The sequence below is a fragment of the Pinus tabuliformis genome, chromosome 1_2, assembly GCF_031772625.1.
Source record: "Pinus tabuliformis cultivar Carrire ecotype Pingquan chromosome 1_2, CPIR1, whole genome shotgun sequence".
In the NCBI taxonomy this organism is placed as follows: domain Eukaryota; kingdom Viridiplantae; phylum Streptophyta; class Pinopsida; order Pinales; family Pinaceae; genus Pinus; species Pinus tabuliformis.
In genome coordinates, this window is record NC_142298.1 from 991,387,636 (window position 1) to 991,407,725 (window position 20,090).

Sequence of the window (20,090 nt, forward strand, 5' to 3'; positions counted from 1 at the left end):
GGTAAACATCTATACAATTTCTTTGTGAAAGATTCGAACATTTACATATTAATTATTTTTTATAATTAATAAGTTCGTTAATCTTAGATCTGAGACTTTTGTCATCTATATTGTAGATAAATGTCAATTGGAATAATCACATCATTAGGATTTGGTCTATGTTTCGAACCAACCAATGTGGTTCATCGAATGTGGTTCATCGTGGTTCATCCTCCGGACAAGGTGAAAGAAATCATATAATCTTCACGAATAAATAGTAACAATGCATCATTGTGAAAGAAATCGTATTAACTTCAGGAATAAATAGTAAAGATACATCATTGCCCAAGGTTAGCTGTTGAAAACTAGCTGTTGGAGATTAGTCAAACAAGTAAATAGAGTATTATATTTATTTAAAAAATAAATAAAATATTATTTTTATTTAAAAAGTAGTTTTAATATTTTAATATTATTTAAAATCCTAAAAATTTAGATACAAATTATTTTGTATTCTTAATTTAGTTAAAAATAGATGTTAGGATTACAGATGTTCTTAAGAAATTTAATGAGAGGGTTTTTATTTATTATTTTTTAACACTCTCATTAAATTTCTTAACAACATCCGTAATCCTAACATCTATTTTTATCTACATTAAGAATAAGAAATAATTTATATCTAAATTTTTAGGATTTGAAATAATATTAAGATATTAAAACTACTTTTTTAAAAAAAAATAATATTTTATTTACTTTTTAAATAAATATAATATTTTATTTACTTGTTTCACTAATCTCCAACAACTAGTTTTCAATGGCTAACCTTGGGCAATGATGCATCCTTACTATTTATTCTTGAAGATTATACAATTTCTTTCACCTTGTTTTGAGGATGAATCACAACTTCGACCAAATCCTAATGATGTGATTATTTCGTAATACATTGATCTATAAGTTAGTTAGCTTTAATGATTTTTTTGTTTAATTTTGATAATGTGAGATGTATAATAATGTACTTGTTTTTTATGTCTTTTTGGGATTTACCAACCATTTTATCTATATAACTACACTAATCAAAGAAAGAATTAGACCTACTTATATATATATATATATATATATATATATAGAGAGAGAGTTTATATTTTTATTTATAGTCAAAATAAAATAAGTTGAAAGTAGATGTCGCAACATTCATATGACAATTAGGCTTATATATAGTCCATCAAAAAGAAGCATGAGTATGCATATACATCATGAGTAATTATACTAAAAAATAAACTCCTATAAGCTCAAAAATAAATCAATTGAATTTATCTTCTTGGTTCTCATAGTAAAGAAGATCTTGTATGTCCATATATAATTAGAAATAAAAAACAAGGAACCAAGTTCAAGAAAACCAATTCTCATTCATGATATCTTTCTTAGATGTCGTTCATATATAATTAGAAATAAAACCAAAGAACCAAGCTCGAGAAAACCAAAAGAACTTTGATTCATGATATCTTGCTTAGATTTTTGGGTCTGATAGAATCATGTTTCCTATGGATTTGTTCAAAAAAAGGTTGTACAGATATAAGAAGGATGTAGATATTATCAATATATATTATCCCAAAATGAAACTTCTCGAAAAATATGAGCTAATGGGGTAAATAAATGTGCTATTTACACCTAGTGCCATATTTGGTGAAACTGGATGGTGCCTTCATTGTTCTCTTTGTTTTCCCACTATCCTTAATCTAATGGCAATTCTCTTTTAGAAGGTTGAAACGTTGTTTGTTTATGTTCTATATACATATGAGTGAAAGATATACGAGGAAAGGACACATATTTTTGAAGATATTTTTGGTAGAGTGGAAGGAGCATATATTTTTTGAGTCTGTGAAGTCCTTGAATCCATTTTATAATAACTAAATAGTCCCCATATATATTTATCGCAGTAAGTTGTGGATAAGAAGTTAACTATAGTAGGAGATTGAGAGTAAACAACTTAACATAATTATTTGTGGCATGTTCAATATTGCAAGAAAATGAGAATAAGTGTGAATCGGTCTATTGAATGGTGCCTCTTGCACCTCCTGTTAATGGATTTTCCTTGGAGGCCCATAAAAAATATCCCATGGTTTGTAATTTAAAATTTCCACTTTAGTCATATTTATGATATGAGTAGTTGAGGGAGGTTTTGGTATGGATGATAGTAAAGAAAAACAATTTATAGCTACTTGGATATAATATTGACCTTGAATTTGAAGGATGGACTTATTTCTCTCCATCCAGATGCCCCCAATAGATAAGCAATGGGAGCACTTTAAAGTGTCTTGGAGGTGTTTTTCCCAACCAATATTTAGGGAATTCATTCTCTAAGTGCCCGTGCCATGATGGGATGTTACACGAAAATTTCTTTACCTCTTCCTAGACTCTTGTGTATATATATATATATATATATATATATATATATATATATATATATATATATATATATATATAGCTACAACATGAAGTCAAATAAGTGCAATCAAATATCTGGTACCACAGATATAGTAGTGCTTGCAACTTGGTATATAGTAGAATATGATGGATGGTCAACTACTTCTTGATCAGGTACGTATGTTGAACTCAGCTAAGGTGGAGGACTAAGAGGTAGTTGGTCTGGAGTAGAAGGTGGATGGTCTATAGGAGAAGCTGGTTGGTCTGATCTATTAGGAGAAACATATGGAACATCCTCTAGCTCTGGCATCTCATCATGAGGCAACTCACAAGCAAGTGTACTACTAGAAGGGTCACCTATAGCCTAACGATCATGATCCAATGGGGTGGAACCACCAGAAGCATTAGCATCACCATCCTCATAATCATCATCGTGATCATTATCATCATGACCACTCTCATCTGATGGATGTGATAGTACATGATGCCCTCCAACCCTCATTGCTGCTAGTAAAATACTAGTTCTGATGACATGCCACATAACAGACATCAAATCCTATGAATAGTCCCTGTAGAGATCGACGGACATCAGATCCGTACTGATATCTCAAGGCCTCACAGGGAGGTTTCCCTATTGAACTAAAATTATGGCCAATATATCACAGTAGTCCATCGAAAATCACATAGCATTCCTCCAGCCCCAAATGCCCATGCCACCCTGAGGATGTGCCTCACCCTCCTCGGCCTTTCCCATCTCCTCATCTCCTCCATCTGACGATGGGGGAGGAGGCATGCCCCCATCATGCGGGCAATATAAACAATTAGTCAATTTCATTAAATGAATTAATAAAACAAGTTAAATAACATACTATAATAAATTTTATTCTAATTTATTAAAGTAAGAAAATGAAACTAGATTAATTTAAAGAAAAAATTAATACTACATCTATCATCTAGAGGCTCAATCGTCATGAAGAAGGTGTTGGGATACCTTCTCCAATCAATCCCCACATATGAATACGCCATCACAACAAATGCATCGTCATCAAAACTAGCTAGTAGTGCTATTGCCTCATCTGAAATCCTTACCAGAAGCTTCGGCATGCCCCTCTTGGGCATCATGTCCCCCCACATGTGCATCTAGGCCTCACTGATTGGCCTTGGAAGGTGACGATCAAATGTAGCCCTTGTCTCCATAAACCTCTCAAAAAATAAACAAAAAATATTGACAAAAAAAGGGAAGATCTCTGTCTCCTATCTCGACAACACACGACATCTATCTAAAGCCCTGAAAAACTACCTCAAAAAAATGGTAGGCTATCTAATGCAACGTGGCACTTGAATCAAAGAATCAACATAATACAAAAGAGGGAAACTAATACGTTTCCCATCACTAGAAGAATGTTCAATGGTGTTGACTAATAATAAGAGGCACCGAGCCTCCTTGGTCGAAAAATAATAAATATGTAGCTTTCGACCACAAACCTGGAAATTTGATGGACGAACCGCATGAGGCCCAACATATCTCTGATTGTATGCAAGTTGAATCTTAGTTGCGACATCGTGGGGGAAATAAGGGAAATGAGGGAAATCCTCCTATCTCCTCGATAAGAGAATGATAAAGTATATGTTGTCCTTAGTCAGCCTATACCACAACTCAGGATCGACACGGAAATTCTGCTCCTGAACATTCCATCGGTGGATCAGAGGCACCAATAAGATAGAGTACACCTATGTACCCTCCTCATAGTACTTGAGGAGGTCTACATTCCTCAGGAGCTCTCAATTCGTTGTAGTAATAGGGTGAGGGTATAAGTCCCTCTCCCTTTCTTTGGCCTGGAATCGTCGGACTATATTGTATTGGTTCACCTGCTACTCCTACTCCTTCTTTTGCTCCCTTTGCTGATGTCTTTGATGTATCTGTTACATTAGCCTAATACATAAAATGCAATTTTTTTCATTAAACGAAACATGTATTTATAACTATGGAAACATAACTTTCAATTGTAAAAAAAGAAAAATTACCAACGCATTAAGACCTTCGATGGTAACAATGTTGTGAATATTAGAGGGGGACTTGGAGATAAAGGATCCTCCATTGGACTGCACACTTCCTTTTCCCGATATGTTGGTTATTTGAAGCCCACCAACGATACCACTCCATCCATGGCTGAGTAAAACTATAAATGGAAGTAGGCATGCCTTCTAAATGCACCCAAAGGGTTGCTTAATTAGGGAATGGAAGAGTTGCTTCAGTTTTTCAATCTAAAATATGAGTCTCAATTGGGTTCATGCATGCAATTTGTTCTTAGTAAGCATGTTGATATTCACTTTATATTAGTTTGGAATTATATATAGTAGTATGAAACAATTTCGCAAGATTAAGGGCTTTAATGTTCATTCTTTCCAAGCATTTGGAGACTCAAGTTGGTTCTCAATTGCGTCACTAGACCAATAAGATGTAACAATTTGACGATTTTGTTTCTTGTTAATGAGATAATATGTAAGAATTTGATGATGTTGCTTCTTGTTAATGAGATAGTTAGTTTAAAAAATTCCTTTAATATGTTCACTATTTTTCATGTCTACAAGGATGTTAATACTTAGGGGAACTTTTTCTCTAAGAATCATGGGATTTTGAATGACTTAGGAGTTTGAAAAACACAAATTCCATGAGTATTAGCATAGAATTTTCATTGGGTCTATGATGCACCAGATGTTTGGAATTTTTTCAATGGAATTTTAAAGTCATTGTATATAACTGATTAAAACAACAATTTTATGTTTCATTTTTTGTATGAGCATATTATATATGATTTTACTTTTTGGATATATCACAAGTAGATCTAGATATCTATTCTTGTAATACTTTTCCAATGGCCTTTTGCCAAATTTTAAATAGATTTGTGAGATCTACATACATGAATATATGGTGGACATGTATATGCAAATGTGAATTTATTTTTTGATAGGGAAAATAATCAATATTTTGAAATTTGATATATATAAATATTTATTCCCTATTTATATTTTTATTATAAAAAAATGTTATATTAATATGAGTTACAATTTTTTGAGCATCTAGTATTAGTAAGTTATAGTATCGGTTTATCATAAAACAGCCTAAAGAATCTCCAGAATAAAGTAGAGTGAGTTTCAATGAAATATTGATATGTTTCTTTTAATTGTATATGTGATTAACTTACATATTAATTTGAATGGTAGAGATTTCCACAATTATTTATATTGTGAGAATATTTTGAAAATAAACTATGGACACTCCACCCACCCACTCGTGCATGAACAAGGAAAACATCTATGCAATTTAGTTCAAAAACATTCTGACACGGTAAACATCTACACAATTTATTTGTGAAAGATTCTAACATTTACATATTAATTACTTTTTATAATTAATAAGTTAGTTAATTTTAATGATTTTTTTGTTGAATATTGATAGTGTGAGATGTATAATAATGTACTTGTTTTTTATATTTTTTGGAATTTATCAAACATTTTATCTATATAACTACACTAACCAAAGAAAGAACTAGACCTACTTCTAAATAAGAGAGAGGGGGGGTTTATATTTTTATTTATAGTAAAAATAAAATAAGTTGAAAGTGGATGTTGCAACATTCATATGACAATTAGCCTTATATATAGTTCATCAAAAAGAAATATGATTATGCATATATATCATGAGTAAGTATACTAAAAATAAACTACTATAAGCTCAAAAAAATAATCCATTGAATTATCTTCTTGGTTCTCATAGTAAAAAAGATCTTGTATGTCCATATATAATTAGAAAAAAACAAAGAACCAAGCTCGAGAAAACCAAAAGAACTCCGATTCATGATATCTTTCTTAGATGTTTTCCATATATAATTAGAAAGAAAACCAAAGAACCAAGCTCGAGAAAACCAAAAGAGCTTTGATTCATGATATCTTGCTTAGATTTTTTGGTCTGATAGAGTCATGTTGCCTATAGATTTGTTAAAAAAAACTGTTGTATAGATATAAGAAGGATGTAGACATTGTCAAAAAATATTATCCAAAAATGAAACTGCTGGAAACATATGAGATAATGGGGGTAAATAAATGTGCTAGTTACACCTAGTGACATAGTTGGTGAAACTGGATGGTGCCTTCATTGTTCTCTTTGATTTCCCACTATCCTTAATCCAATGGAAGTTATCTTTTCGAAGGTCGACATGTTGTTTGTTTCTATTCTATGTACATATGAGTGAAATATATATCAGGAAGGCACACATATATTTGAACATATTTTTGGTAGAGTGGAAGGAGCATATAATTTTTGAGTCTGTAAATTCCTTGCATCCATTTTATAACAACTAAATAGTCCCCATATATATTTGTCACAGTAAGATGTGGATAAGAAGCTAACTACAGTAGGAGCTTGAGAGTAAACAACTTAACGTAATTGTTTGTAACATGTTCAATGTTGCAAGAAAATGAGAAGAAGTGTGAATCGGTCTATTGAATGGCGTCTCCTGCACCTCCCATTAATGGAATTTGTTGAGATGCCCCATCAAATATATCCCATGGTTTGTAATTTAAAATTTCCACTTTAGTCATTTATGATATGAGTAGTTGAGAGAGGTTGTGGTATACATGATTGTAAAGAAAGACAATTTATAGCTACCTGGATGTAAGATTGACCTTGATTTTCAAGGATGGACTTGTTTCTCTCCATCCAGATGCCCCCAATAGATAAGCAATGGGAGAACTTGAAAGTATTTTGGTGGTGTTCTTCCCAACCAGTCTTTGGGGAATTCATCCACTGAGTCCCTGTGCCAGGATGGTATGTTACCCAAAGATTTATTTACCTCTTCCTATAGTCTAATATATATATATATATATATATATATATATATATATATATATATATATATATATATATATTTACATGTCTATAGTAATGCTTGCAGCCTGTTCTATAGTAAAATATGATGGATGGTCAAGTCATGACTGATCATGTTCGTATGTTGAACTTAGCAAAGGTGGAGGACTAAGAGGTGATTGATCTATAGTAGAAGGTGGCCAGTCTATAGGAGAAGGTGGTTGGTATGCTTTGTTAGGAGAAACAAATGGAACATCCTCTAGCTCTGGCATATCCTCATGAGGCGACTGACAATAATGTGTACTACCAAAAGGGTCACCGACACCCTAACGACCATGATCCAATGGGGTGACACCACTAGAAGCATCATCATCAGCATCCTCAACATCATGATCATGATCGTCACCCTCATCGTCATTATCATTTTCATGATGACCACCCTCATTTGATGGATGTTCTACTGCATAATTCCCTGCAACCCTCATCCCTGCCTGTAAACTACTAGATCTGATGAAATACCACATAAAAGACATCACGTCTTGCGAATAGTCCCTGTGGAGATCCATAAGCATCAAATCTACGCTGATATCTTGAGGCCTCACATGGAGGTCTCCCCGTCGAACTAAAAATATGGTCAATCTATCACATTATTCCATCCGAAATTGCATAGTAGTCCTCCACCCCTGGATGCCCACACCACCCTCAGGATGTGCCTCACCCTCTTGGGCCTCGCGCATCTCCTCATCTCGTCCCTCTGACGGTGGGGGAGGAGGCATGTCCCCATCATATGATACAATCTCTAAAAATATATTGTACATACAAATAATTAGGAAATTTCATTAAACAAATTAGTAAAACAAGTTAAAGAACATGCTGTAATAAATTTTATTCTAATTCATTAAAACAAGAAAATGAAGCTAGATTAATTTAAGGAAAACAATAATATTACATCTATCATCTAGAGGCTCAGTCGTCATGAAGAAGATCTTGGGACACCTTCTCCAATCAATTCTCACGTATGAATATGCCATCACGACAAATGAATGATCATCCACACCGGTCAATAGCGTTAATGCCTCATCGTAAATCCTAGACGAAAAGTTCAACATGCCCCTCCTGGTCATCATTTCACCCACATGTGCATCTGGGCCTTAGTGATTAGCATAGGAGGGTGAAGATAAAATGTAGGCCTCATCACCAGAAACCTATCCAAAAATAAACAAAAAAAGATAGAAAGAAAACAGTAAGCTCTCCCTCACCTATCCCAACAACACACAACATCTACATAAATCCATGCAAAAATACCTCAAAAAAATGACAGGCCATCTAATGCGATGTGGCACTTGAATCAAAGAATCAAAATAATAAAAAATAGGGAAACTAATATGCTTCCCATCAACAGAAGAATCTTCAGTACTGTTGACTAATAATGAGAGGCACCTAGCCTCCTCTGTAGAAAAACAATAAATCTGTAGTTGTCCACCATGGACCTGAAAATCTGATCGACAAACTGCATGAGGCCCGACATATCTCTTAGTGTATGCAAGATGAATCTCAGCTGCAACACCATGGGGGAAATTAGGGAACTGGGGGAAATCATCCTCTCTCCTGGATAGGCCAATGATAAAGTGTATGTCCTCCTTAGTGGGCCTATACCACAACTCAAGACCAACATGGAAAGCCTGCTCCTAGACATTCCATCGGAGGATCAGATGTACCAATAAGATAGAGTACACCTTCAGTGACATACCCTCCTCATAGTACTTGAGGAGCCCTACATTCCTCAAAAGCACCAAAGTCGCTACAGTAATAGGGCAAGGCTATAAATCCCTCTCCCTCTCTTTGGCCTAGCATGGTTAGACCGTATTGTATGGGTTCACCTGCTTCTCCTACTCCTTCTTTTGCTCCCTTTCCTAATGTCTCCACTACGTGATTGACATATAAAATACATCAGCCTAATACATAAAATACTTTTTTTTTCATTAAACGAAACATGTATTTATAACTATGGAATCATAACTTTCAATTGTAAAAAAAATAATTATTGGTGCGCTCAGAACACAATCATGTACTGAAGCTGGTGCACTTTAAACTATAACTTCATGGGTAATGGTGCGAACATAAGTATGAATGACCACATGTGTTTCCTAAATTTACATTTTCATAGCGGTGAGACATACTTGTGCATTGGTGTGTACGTATAACCTGTTGGCACTGGTGTGATACATTCAGGTTATCAAACACACCAAGTTATAGGAATATTTTTAAATAATTAGTTGTGGTGTGTTTGGTAAACATAAATACACTAGGAGTGACACACCAGTGTACAATCTGTCACATATTTCCTGGTGCATTTATATTTACCAAATGTACTGCCATAATGGTGGTGTGTTATGTTCATGCACCGAAATGCAGTGTACCCTATAAATTTATAGGATGCACTGCTTCTGATGGTAGACAAACATATCAAGCACACAGTGTGTAGATTTTTTTTGTTGTTGCAAAAAATAATGAAAAATTAAACCTAATTTTCAATTCTAATCACTAAAAACAAAAATTAGAAAGAAAAATAGACATTTGGTTATTGGGGAGGAATTTTGGGCACATAATGGAGAAAAAAAAAAATTCACACTATTTGAAAAAATTGGAAAATCAAATAATGAGCACAATAGTGAAAGGTGTTGAGAAAGAGAAGCATCGATGTCAAGGTGCTAGGTAGTGGCAAGAGTGGCATTGTTGCTTCAGAGTTCTCTCACACTATAGATGGTAAAAATCAAAATTAGAGCCGTGATGGTTTTCTTTATTTAACCCTCCTCTGGTGTGTCTTGTGAAGTACACTCGGGCACGATATATCCAAAATCACCATGTTTTCTTTAAATTTAAAATTATCACGGTGCTCTATCGAGATGCCCTGCGGATTTACGTTACCTGTAATGCACCAGTGTCATGGTTTTAGAATAGCACCAGTCTATTTTAAAAATTAAAAACCATCTATCGGTATGATTTATAAGATACCCAAGGGTGTTGTTATATGTTTACTACACCGGGACATCATTTTTGAATAGCACCGAGATGTTTTACTCTATGGAGTTTGGTTTTAACGAATAATCAAGCAATGATGTGTTTTGGTATTTAGTGCACTATGGATTAAAATAAAAAAAAATAAAATTCCATGGTGCATCATGTTATATGCAACTTCGGTACATGTATGGATAGTAAAGCACCAATGCACTTGAATAATATAGGTGTACATTCAAAGAGACATCTGCTAAAACATCTGCTCGTCCACCTCCTCTACAAATGAATTGTTTGGCTATTTTATTAGGGGCCTCCACAAAAAACTCCATTAGAATGTGTTTTTCTTATAGTGAAGGCATCAAAGAGTAACAAAAATCATCTCTCGATGAGATATAGGTTCTCCAACAATCTACAATTGATCCCTTAGTTGAGATATCCTCAAGGCATATGATTGCATAGTTTCCCATTTATTCATGTTAATGTCCTAGATTTGATTCTTTCTTATACATGTCCCTGGAAGTCGTGAGATCATTTTCTAGAGGCTCAAGAAATTTTGCTTTCAGATGTTCCAAAAAACCATTTTCATCCAATGTCACTTCCAACCTAATCTTCCAAGCAATAAAATTTGAGGAGTCACCAAACTTCTTTGTATCATTGAAGTATGAGGTAGACATCGTCATCAAGTAGCTTCTTTCAAATATATTCCTTTAAGGATGATTTCTTCAGTATCCTGTCTCCTTTGGCTTGTCTTCACCTTAGCTTTAATACCATGTTAATTCTCCTCAGTTCTACTTACAACAATTCTTCTTCAATTAGCAATCACTTTTATTCATTAATTTATTCTGCCAATGAAAGTAATAAATTGTAGATAGAACAATACAACAAATGTAATAAAAAAAAACCAAGAGCATGAAACAAGAGACAAGAATTTGATCAAAGAGCAAAGAAAAACCCCATAAGGGGGAAAACCCTTTCTAAATTCTTCTTCTATTAGATAGTCTCCAAATGTTTAGCAGAGAGATACAATATTCCAATCAATCAATGAGTTAAAGTAAAACAACTTTGACCAACCAATTAAACTAGCCAATATCCAATGAGAGATGAGCCCAAAAGTCAAATTTGATCTAAAGTCAAAGTCTGCAATTCTTAGTCAAAGTGAACAATATTTAAAGATACCATAAACAACCAATGTTTAAAAGTAAAAGTTCCTTTGAAGCAACTTGGTAAGTATTCAAGGAATTGTACCTCCTTTCTTGGTCGAATTCAAGTGAAAATAGTCCCCAGATAACTTGGTCAAAGGAGAGATAATGCTTGTGGTCAACCTTAAAATTTTGTGGTCAAAGTCAATGGTTAGTAGTAGTTAAAGTAGCATAGAAAATGTCACTCTTTTTGTCAAACAACTTGACCTATAATTTTAGATTTGTATGAACCAATAGATGAATAGACGATGTGTGATGTGATGTGATAGATGGTGTATTTAGATGCTTCTTAGGTGGTTGTATTAGCTTTCTCAAACCAACTTGTACTAAATTTGTGTACTTGTGGGTTTTACTTCAAAATTTGATTTTTTTCCTTGACAAAAATAAATTCTTCGAAGGGCAAGGAGGGGTCATTATTTATAAGGAAGGTTGTCAAAAGGAGGGAACTTATCCCTGACGTGCCAAATTAACATCTCCCCCTCAACCTCTTTCTAAATATTTATCCTCATCTCTCTCTCTCTCTCTCTCTCTCTCTCTCTCTCTCTCTCTCTCTCTCTCTCTCTCTCTCTCTCTCTCTCTCTCTCTCTCTCTCTCTCTCTCTCTCTCTCTCTCTATATATATATATATATATATATATATATATATATATATATATCTCCATATGTCTACCATTCTCTTCCCCTTTTAACTATGTCTCTAAATCCCTCCCTCTCTCCTTCAATCCTACAACCCTTTCTCCCCTCCCTCTCTTTAATTCTCTCCACTCATCCCTCCCCACTCCTCTATTTCTCTATCACTCCCCCCATCCTTAATCCTTGCTTCATAGAAATCCCCCTCCAACTCTCTCTCTCTCTACGCTTACCTCTATCTATTACTCCCTCCCTTTATCCTTATCCACCTCTCTCTCCCTCGATGTTTATTTGTCTCTACCTATTGTGTCTCTTATAACTATCTCTCACTCTCACTTCCCCAACCTCTTTCCCTATCTCTCTCCCAATTTGACTCTCACACTCTCTCTCCCCATTTTTAGCCATTACTCACCAATTAATTCTAGTTAACACTTGTCTCTCTCTCTCTCTCTATTTTTTTTCTTTATCTTCCATGTGCTATCTATTCTACCCTCTCTACCTCTCGCTCTCCCCCTCTCCCCCAACCACACCTCAACTATTTCGTATTTGTTAAGTTCACTAGATGTAGGAATGTGGATTCATTCCTATCACTATGAATAAACTTGCATCTTAATTCTAGGAATTTGGATGTACTTTTAGTGCTAGATACCCATGCACATTTTTATTTATAAGAATGTACACATAATAATTCATACTTAAATTCTTTCCAACAGGAGAATTATATGCACGATGAGTTGGTCACTCTATATATAGGTTAAGGATAATAATCCATGTTGGTTTTGGATTCAAACATGTAACACCCTCTTCCCACACTTAACAAAGGTAACTATTCCATCGAGGTAAATATGTGATGAGAAGTTACTATGATATGATTCAACTCCCCAAGTACAATTAAGGAAGTGGAATAGACAAACCAAAACCAAACTGACCTTCCTTAGTACCTACAGGACCCCAGGGGATAACCAACTACTTTGGGTGCCTAACCCCTAAGTTAAATTTCCATTTAACTAAATTAGACCCCCAGTCACTCCCATGACAAGCCCTCCATGCGATTGGAAGCCTCTAGTCTCTCCTACAGTAAGGCCTCCATGTGACTGCAATATTTTTTGGCAGTTCTGTGTCAGCAACCCTGAAATATGAGCCACTTTTCTAGGGCTAGTACTAAAACCTCTGCCTAAAACTTGATGAAACACTTACAAGTGATAAATAAAAAGAATGAAAGGCCTCTAATACAAAACTTGAACAAGGACTTGACTTGACTCAACCTAACGATAATGTGAATTTCGTCAAGAACATCGTGAATATGTAATGTAGAAGTCATGAAAGAAAATATGAACATACTTATCTGAGAATCGTCAAGAAGGTACTGTGTCCTATCACAATAGTTTCAAGATCACCTATTAGTCCATACATTTCATTTACTAAACAAACCATAATGAGATCCATAACTCAAGTTTGTCATAAAACCATGCTTATAACATGAATATAACCGAGAAAATATCAATTACAGAACAACCATTAAAGCCACATAATAGAAAACACATTTACTCATAAAATATAAGAGGAAAAGAGCTCTTACTAACATATGAAAATCCAACCAAGTCAAAGACTTGCACGTACTACCTAACGATAGATTGGGCTGAACAAATTTTTCTTTCAGCCAATCACACTTATGCCATATTCGAAGCATGAATTTGTGAATCACAAAAAAGCCAACCAGGAATTCCTTAGGATTTACCGTGTATCCCGCCATTACTGGGCAAGCGATTTGCAAGCCCGAAACCATGATCTATGCAACTAGCTTTTACCGTGTATCTTTCCATTTGCTGGTCAAGGGAATCCTATGCCCAAATAATAAACACAGTTTACCATGATTTACCAAAATCCCACCATACACCACTCAGGGGATCACTAGGCCCTAAAAGAGCATGGATGCCTTGGATTTATTCACTTAAACCATGAGTAATTTTCCCGTATCCACCCTTAGGCTTTACTGTCTATCCCATCATTATTGGTCAAGGGATTCCTAGGCCTTTGGGAATTTTCATGAGACCACCCCACTTAGTTTCGAAACCATCTAACAATCTAGCTGAACCAAGTAAAATAACCCCATCACACCATGGCTATCTAGAAATGGAAAGGAAAGGCTGAGAACCACTATCACACCTAGAAAAAACCATGCTAATGACAACAAGAGAACAAAATACACACATGCATACCAAAAATAGCAAGGAAATCATACATGCAACTCGATACCTGTAAGTAAACACAATGTAACTACTTGATCCAACCTCTTCCTTGATTGATCTTTTCTTCCCTTTATTTTCTTTCCTTCCATTTCCTTCCTTTTGTCAATGCTAAAGTGATCCAAGAATACTCTAAGTGTGCAAGAGTATGAGAGAGTATAGAGAATAGAGGGAGAGATCTAAAACTGAACTAACAAAACGTTGTGAATTGATTGTTAGAAGTTTTTTTATCAATGAGACCTCCATTTTCTTCAATTTCCATTATTTTTCCTTCATTTTCCACCTCACATGCAACCTATAACCTTTTACCTTCAGTTTCTCCTATTTTCCATTATCTCATAAATAAAATACCATTTAATGCCTATTTCCTTTCCAAAGCCTTTGCCATTGCCTTTTCCAATTTCCCCTTAGCCATACTAAACCAAATGAACACTCGTTAGGATATTTTTCCCAACATTCAGCTTCAGGAATATGTGTTCCATGACCTTTATCTTATTTTTCCTTTATTAAATTATTACCTTAACTTTTAACCCAGGGTTGTTACAAGCCCCTCCCCCTTAAGGGAACACCGTCCTCAGTGTTCAATGATGCCTAAAACGAGTAATATTGCTGAAAATAAAAACATATATTTCCCATCGAGTTTGATAACTTAGCTCGATGTGGTATTTACAATGATCAACCGGTTGAAAATAAAACTAGCATCACAAGCATAACAACATGACAACCATACTGCTTATTAGAATTTTATAACTCAGATCATTGTAGTATGTGTATATATATATATATATATATACACACATATACCAAAATTGTTTTTCCTCAATCGACATAATGATGGATACATAGCCTACATCTGATCACCCATCTCCCATGTAGCTTCATCAAACCAAAAGTGCTTCCAGGTCACCTTAACCTACTTGATTGCTTGGTTTCATAACATGAGAATTTTTCTCTGCAAAATAAACCAAAGTTCTGGATGGAATTCTCCTTCTGGTTCCACCTATAATACAAACCAATAAATAACATGTTCGGCATCCTTTACATACATTTTAAGTAATGAAACATGGAAAACATCATGGCATTTCACCATTGGAGGCATTGCAAGTTTGTAAGCCACTAGTCCAATCCTCTCAAGGATCTTGAAAGGCCCGCAATATAGAGGTACAAGCTTCGCATATGACCCGGTCATTAACGAGCTCTTCTTGGGCTTGATCTGCAAGTACACATGTTCCCCAACCCGAAACTCCTTAATTTCCCTATGCTAATCTACATAATTGTTCTCTATATCATGTGTTTCCTTCAGATTCTACTTGATAACCTGCATTTCTTGTTCCATCAAGTAGTACAAAATGGCTAATTAATTACTAAAATAATGACTAAATTTTGCATAGAAGCGACCATTTTTTTAGTCAGTGACCAGTAGTAGCTAATTTATAGTATCTTATAACACGACCAACTCTTAGTCCTTTTTAGCTTAGTCATTAATTGGTTTTTTTAATTTTATTGTCTAGTAGTATATTTAGTCGTTAGCTTGGTCATTGATTTAGTCATTAATTGGCACAATTAATGACCAATAAAATATGACCAAAATGTTGGTCGTCTTATAAAATATTGTAAATTAGCTACTAATAGTCATATATATGCAAATTTTGGTCATCATTTGAAACCAATTAATGACCAAAGGAATATGGATAAATTTTGGTCGTATTATAAGATATTGTAAATTAACTACTAATAGTCGTATATATGCAAAATTTAGTCATCATTTGTAATCACAAATTTATCATTTGTAGTAGTCATTTATATTTTTTGGTAGTTTCACATTCATTATATAAACAACTAATTTAATAGTTTATATTCATTTAATTTATTTTCATTAATAATCACTATAAACGGTTATTTTAATTATACAGTGATTTCATTTGTGTTCATCATTAATCAATATAAACTACTAATTTAGTAGTTTTAGATTGATTTGATGTGTTCATTATTAATTAAAATAAATTAATTAGTATGATTTTGCGACTAAATTAAAAAAAAATGTCATACAATGTGCATGTTCATCTAATATGAAAACACAAAGTTACATATGTTAATTACAATACTAAATATTATCAAGTGCAACTATAAATAAATTCAACCACATAAATTATATTATATGAAATGACAAGTATTACAATACGAGTTTCCAACTTAATATTGGTCGAACTACAATTTACACATGAAATATTGTTTCATCAATTAAAAACATTATCTTTGTGTTCCCTAGGCATTGTAGTTGAATTCACCAACTTTGAAGACTTGATCATTAGTTTCTACGTGCGTGTCTCATGCAAGATATTGTATTTAAGGGTACCACTAGACCGATTCTCTCCTCTCTCTCTCTCTCTCTCTCTCTCTCTCTTTCTGCATTTGTCGCTCCAGTGTTATTTCTCTCCTCTTTCTTCAATTCTTGTTTTTGGCCATCAATATTGAGGTATTATTTTGAAATGAAAGAAGATATGATGAAGAGTATAAGACATGAAATACGATGAACACTAGAATAGAAACTAACGTAGAATATAAAGCATTTATAGGACATATACCTCAACATTAGCTATGTCAATGCCATTTTTCCTTAGAAAAGAAAGAAACTCGAACAAGTTTTCTTTAGTTGGTGACAGTGGCCGGGTGAACTGTATAAAAAAAAACAAATAAAACATCACCATAGAAAATAACCCCTTGGAAACTGAATAATAATCATGTCAACTAAGTTACAATCTAAAAATATCAAGTTGTATATATCTTGTGAAAACAAATCGAAAGAAAAAGACAACATATAATAAATAATGTATGACAGCTAGCTATAAAATTGCATCATAGAGGAGAACAAATGTCCTATGGTTACACATACATGTGGGTGGGTATCATGCCCAAAAATTCCATGATCCTTAGGGTTGAGAGGAAGTAAACCTCCTACTAACATAATGATTGATTGGTTGCATCTTGGCCTTGCCTCTCCTTTGTGAGTCCAAAAAAATAAAAATAAGTCCATCATTAACTAGTTGTACTCCATAGTATCATTTTTGCATGTTATCTCCACATACCTACAAAAAATGTCATCTACGCAAAACAAAAGGAATTTTGGAATTATTTCTAAAACTATGTCATTTATACCCCTTTCTAATGTATCTAACCAAATGTACCCACTTGATTTTCTTCTTTCATATTCATTTACATCCTAAAAAATATTCATTTCAAAAACAAAGACAACCCCAATATCTATAGATCCTAATGTTCATCCATATTTTCCATAAACCATAGGAATTAATACTCTCTTATGATCAACATTGTACAACAAGGAAGCTACACAAAACTAACTATTCGTATAAAACAAAAATGAAGCCATTTCTATAATAAAAACAATGAAGCTACACAATGAAGCTTAATTTCTATTAGTATAATGAAGCTTAGTATTTATTGGTACCTACACAAAATAGAAATGAGGTTATAGGTATAAAGAAAACAAAAATGAAGTTACACAAAATACTCAGTCAATCGGTACAAATTCCAAACGTAATGAGAAGATGAGCATTGCATCATTCTCTACCATGTCTTCTACCAATTATATTGGTAAAAATACTAAGAGGAAAACTCTCTTCTTTACAATGTGTTTTAAGAAGAATAAATGGATATTCAGTTGCTTATTTAAATAGAATCCATTTGCATTCCAATGTCGAAGTACCTCCACATAAAGAGATATAACATTTCAAGTTCCCACATACATCATAGGAATTCAGGATGATATTTCCATAAACAAGAAAATGAATTAGAACCATACAAATGACATACTTGTGACAAGAAAAGGGATGCAAATCATTGGCTGTGTTGCACAAATAAAAAAGTTTCATTGTTTTGTTTGTAGATCCTGTAGCCAAAACCCACTCATTGAAAGATTTGAATGTAAGACAATTAAACTGAATAAATTGAAATCCACTTTATCATCAGAAAGAAAACTAGTAATACCTTAACCCTAAATAAAAATTATACTACAATAGAAATAATAAAGTAAATCTTATTGATATGAATTGAAAGAGCAATGAGAATAATCACACAAGAAGGAAAGTATGAGAAAAAATCAAACTATATATTATAAATTATATTAGGTATATACAACATTATAAAATTGGTGGATAGAAATATTTTATGAGTTAGGAGAGGGATAATGTTTCACCCACCTCATTGTAATAAACTTACATATCTATAAAAATTGGACCAAATAGACTATGCCTAAGCTTGACCACTCAACTAAGTTACCAAAATTACATCATGGAAGAATAGCTTAACCTCAAAAGCAAGTTTTGATACAAAGAAAAAAATGGGTTATTATGAGTATTGGATCCATTTTTTGTCTCCCTCCTACACCTTATTTGGATGGTATCTATAAATTTATAATTCAATATAATTCAACACCTTATAAGTTATATCCTATTTAATGTCTTCTAGATTTCTCTTGGTTAAGAATCTAGTTTTTATAACATACATGGAAAATCTTTCCTGGACAATAAAACTCAAAACCTAGTATGATTTTCTACAATCTTGCATGGTAATAGGGTTAAAAGATAAATTGTTGAGTTTTATGAGTTAATTTAGAAATTATTATTCCTTTTTCCATTTTCTATGTATCATGAAAAGAAAAATAGAAGTAGGGCATGTTACATATATCTAACAAGAGATACTATTAACCCCAACTCTATAATTAATGGTAGTTGAATCCTTGGGCTACTTGATATATATCAAATAGGGTGGACAATGTTAATCAAAGGAACTGCCCTCCCTAAACAAGGAACCAATTAGCCAATTATTGGGCATTTTTCAGTTGATTCCTCACATCCTAGAGGAACACGAATGAGTGGAAAATATGGTGGATTGCCTTCAAACCTACCCAGCTTCAAGATCATGAATTCAATGTGTCAAAACAAACCCAAGTATTCAAAACAATGTTTTTGAGACCACACTACTTTGTTAGCTGATCAACTCTGATCCTACATTCAATAGGGCCAAAGATGTAAATTCATTGATATCCCCTTCAACTTCCAAGCTTGACGAAACAATATTTTGGACATGGTCATTTAGGGAGCTGAAAAAGTGATTCAAAAATTGTTGACCGAGGTAATGAATTACACTAATAGATTTCAAATATGAACTAAGATTCTAGCTCCCACCACATCTATCTTCATCTTGTTTGGGTTCATCATCTAATACATAAAAATTTCATGATAAATCTCTTCAAAATATCTGGGCTAATAAGGGAGGAGAAAAAGGCTTCCATCACATCAATAGGAACACCTATTGCATCTAAGGAGACATGAGTTATAGGAATCATCAAAGCCTATACCTAATGTTCAAGCCTTATATTTTTTTATTTCCTGTGGATTCCTTAAAGTTCAAAAACTTGTTTTTATAACAAACATATCCAATCTTTGTGCACACGTACTTCACCTTGTTGACCACAATATCAAAACATTCATGCATAAAGGGGTTTTACAATTCTAAAAAATAGGATTAATAAATTGTAGTTATATGGGAGCATTTACATGAATTGGGGGTTTTAAAAAAGGTATTTAGTAAAAATAGAGTATACCTAGTAAAAATAGGGTTTTTTTTATTGGAAATATGTATTGGGAATGGGGTTCAATAGAATACTTTTTAAAGAAGACTAATATGTTAATAATCAATTCCCGAGGGAGGG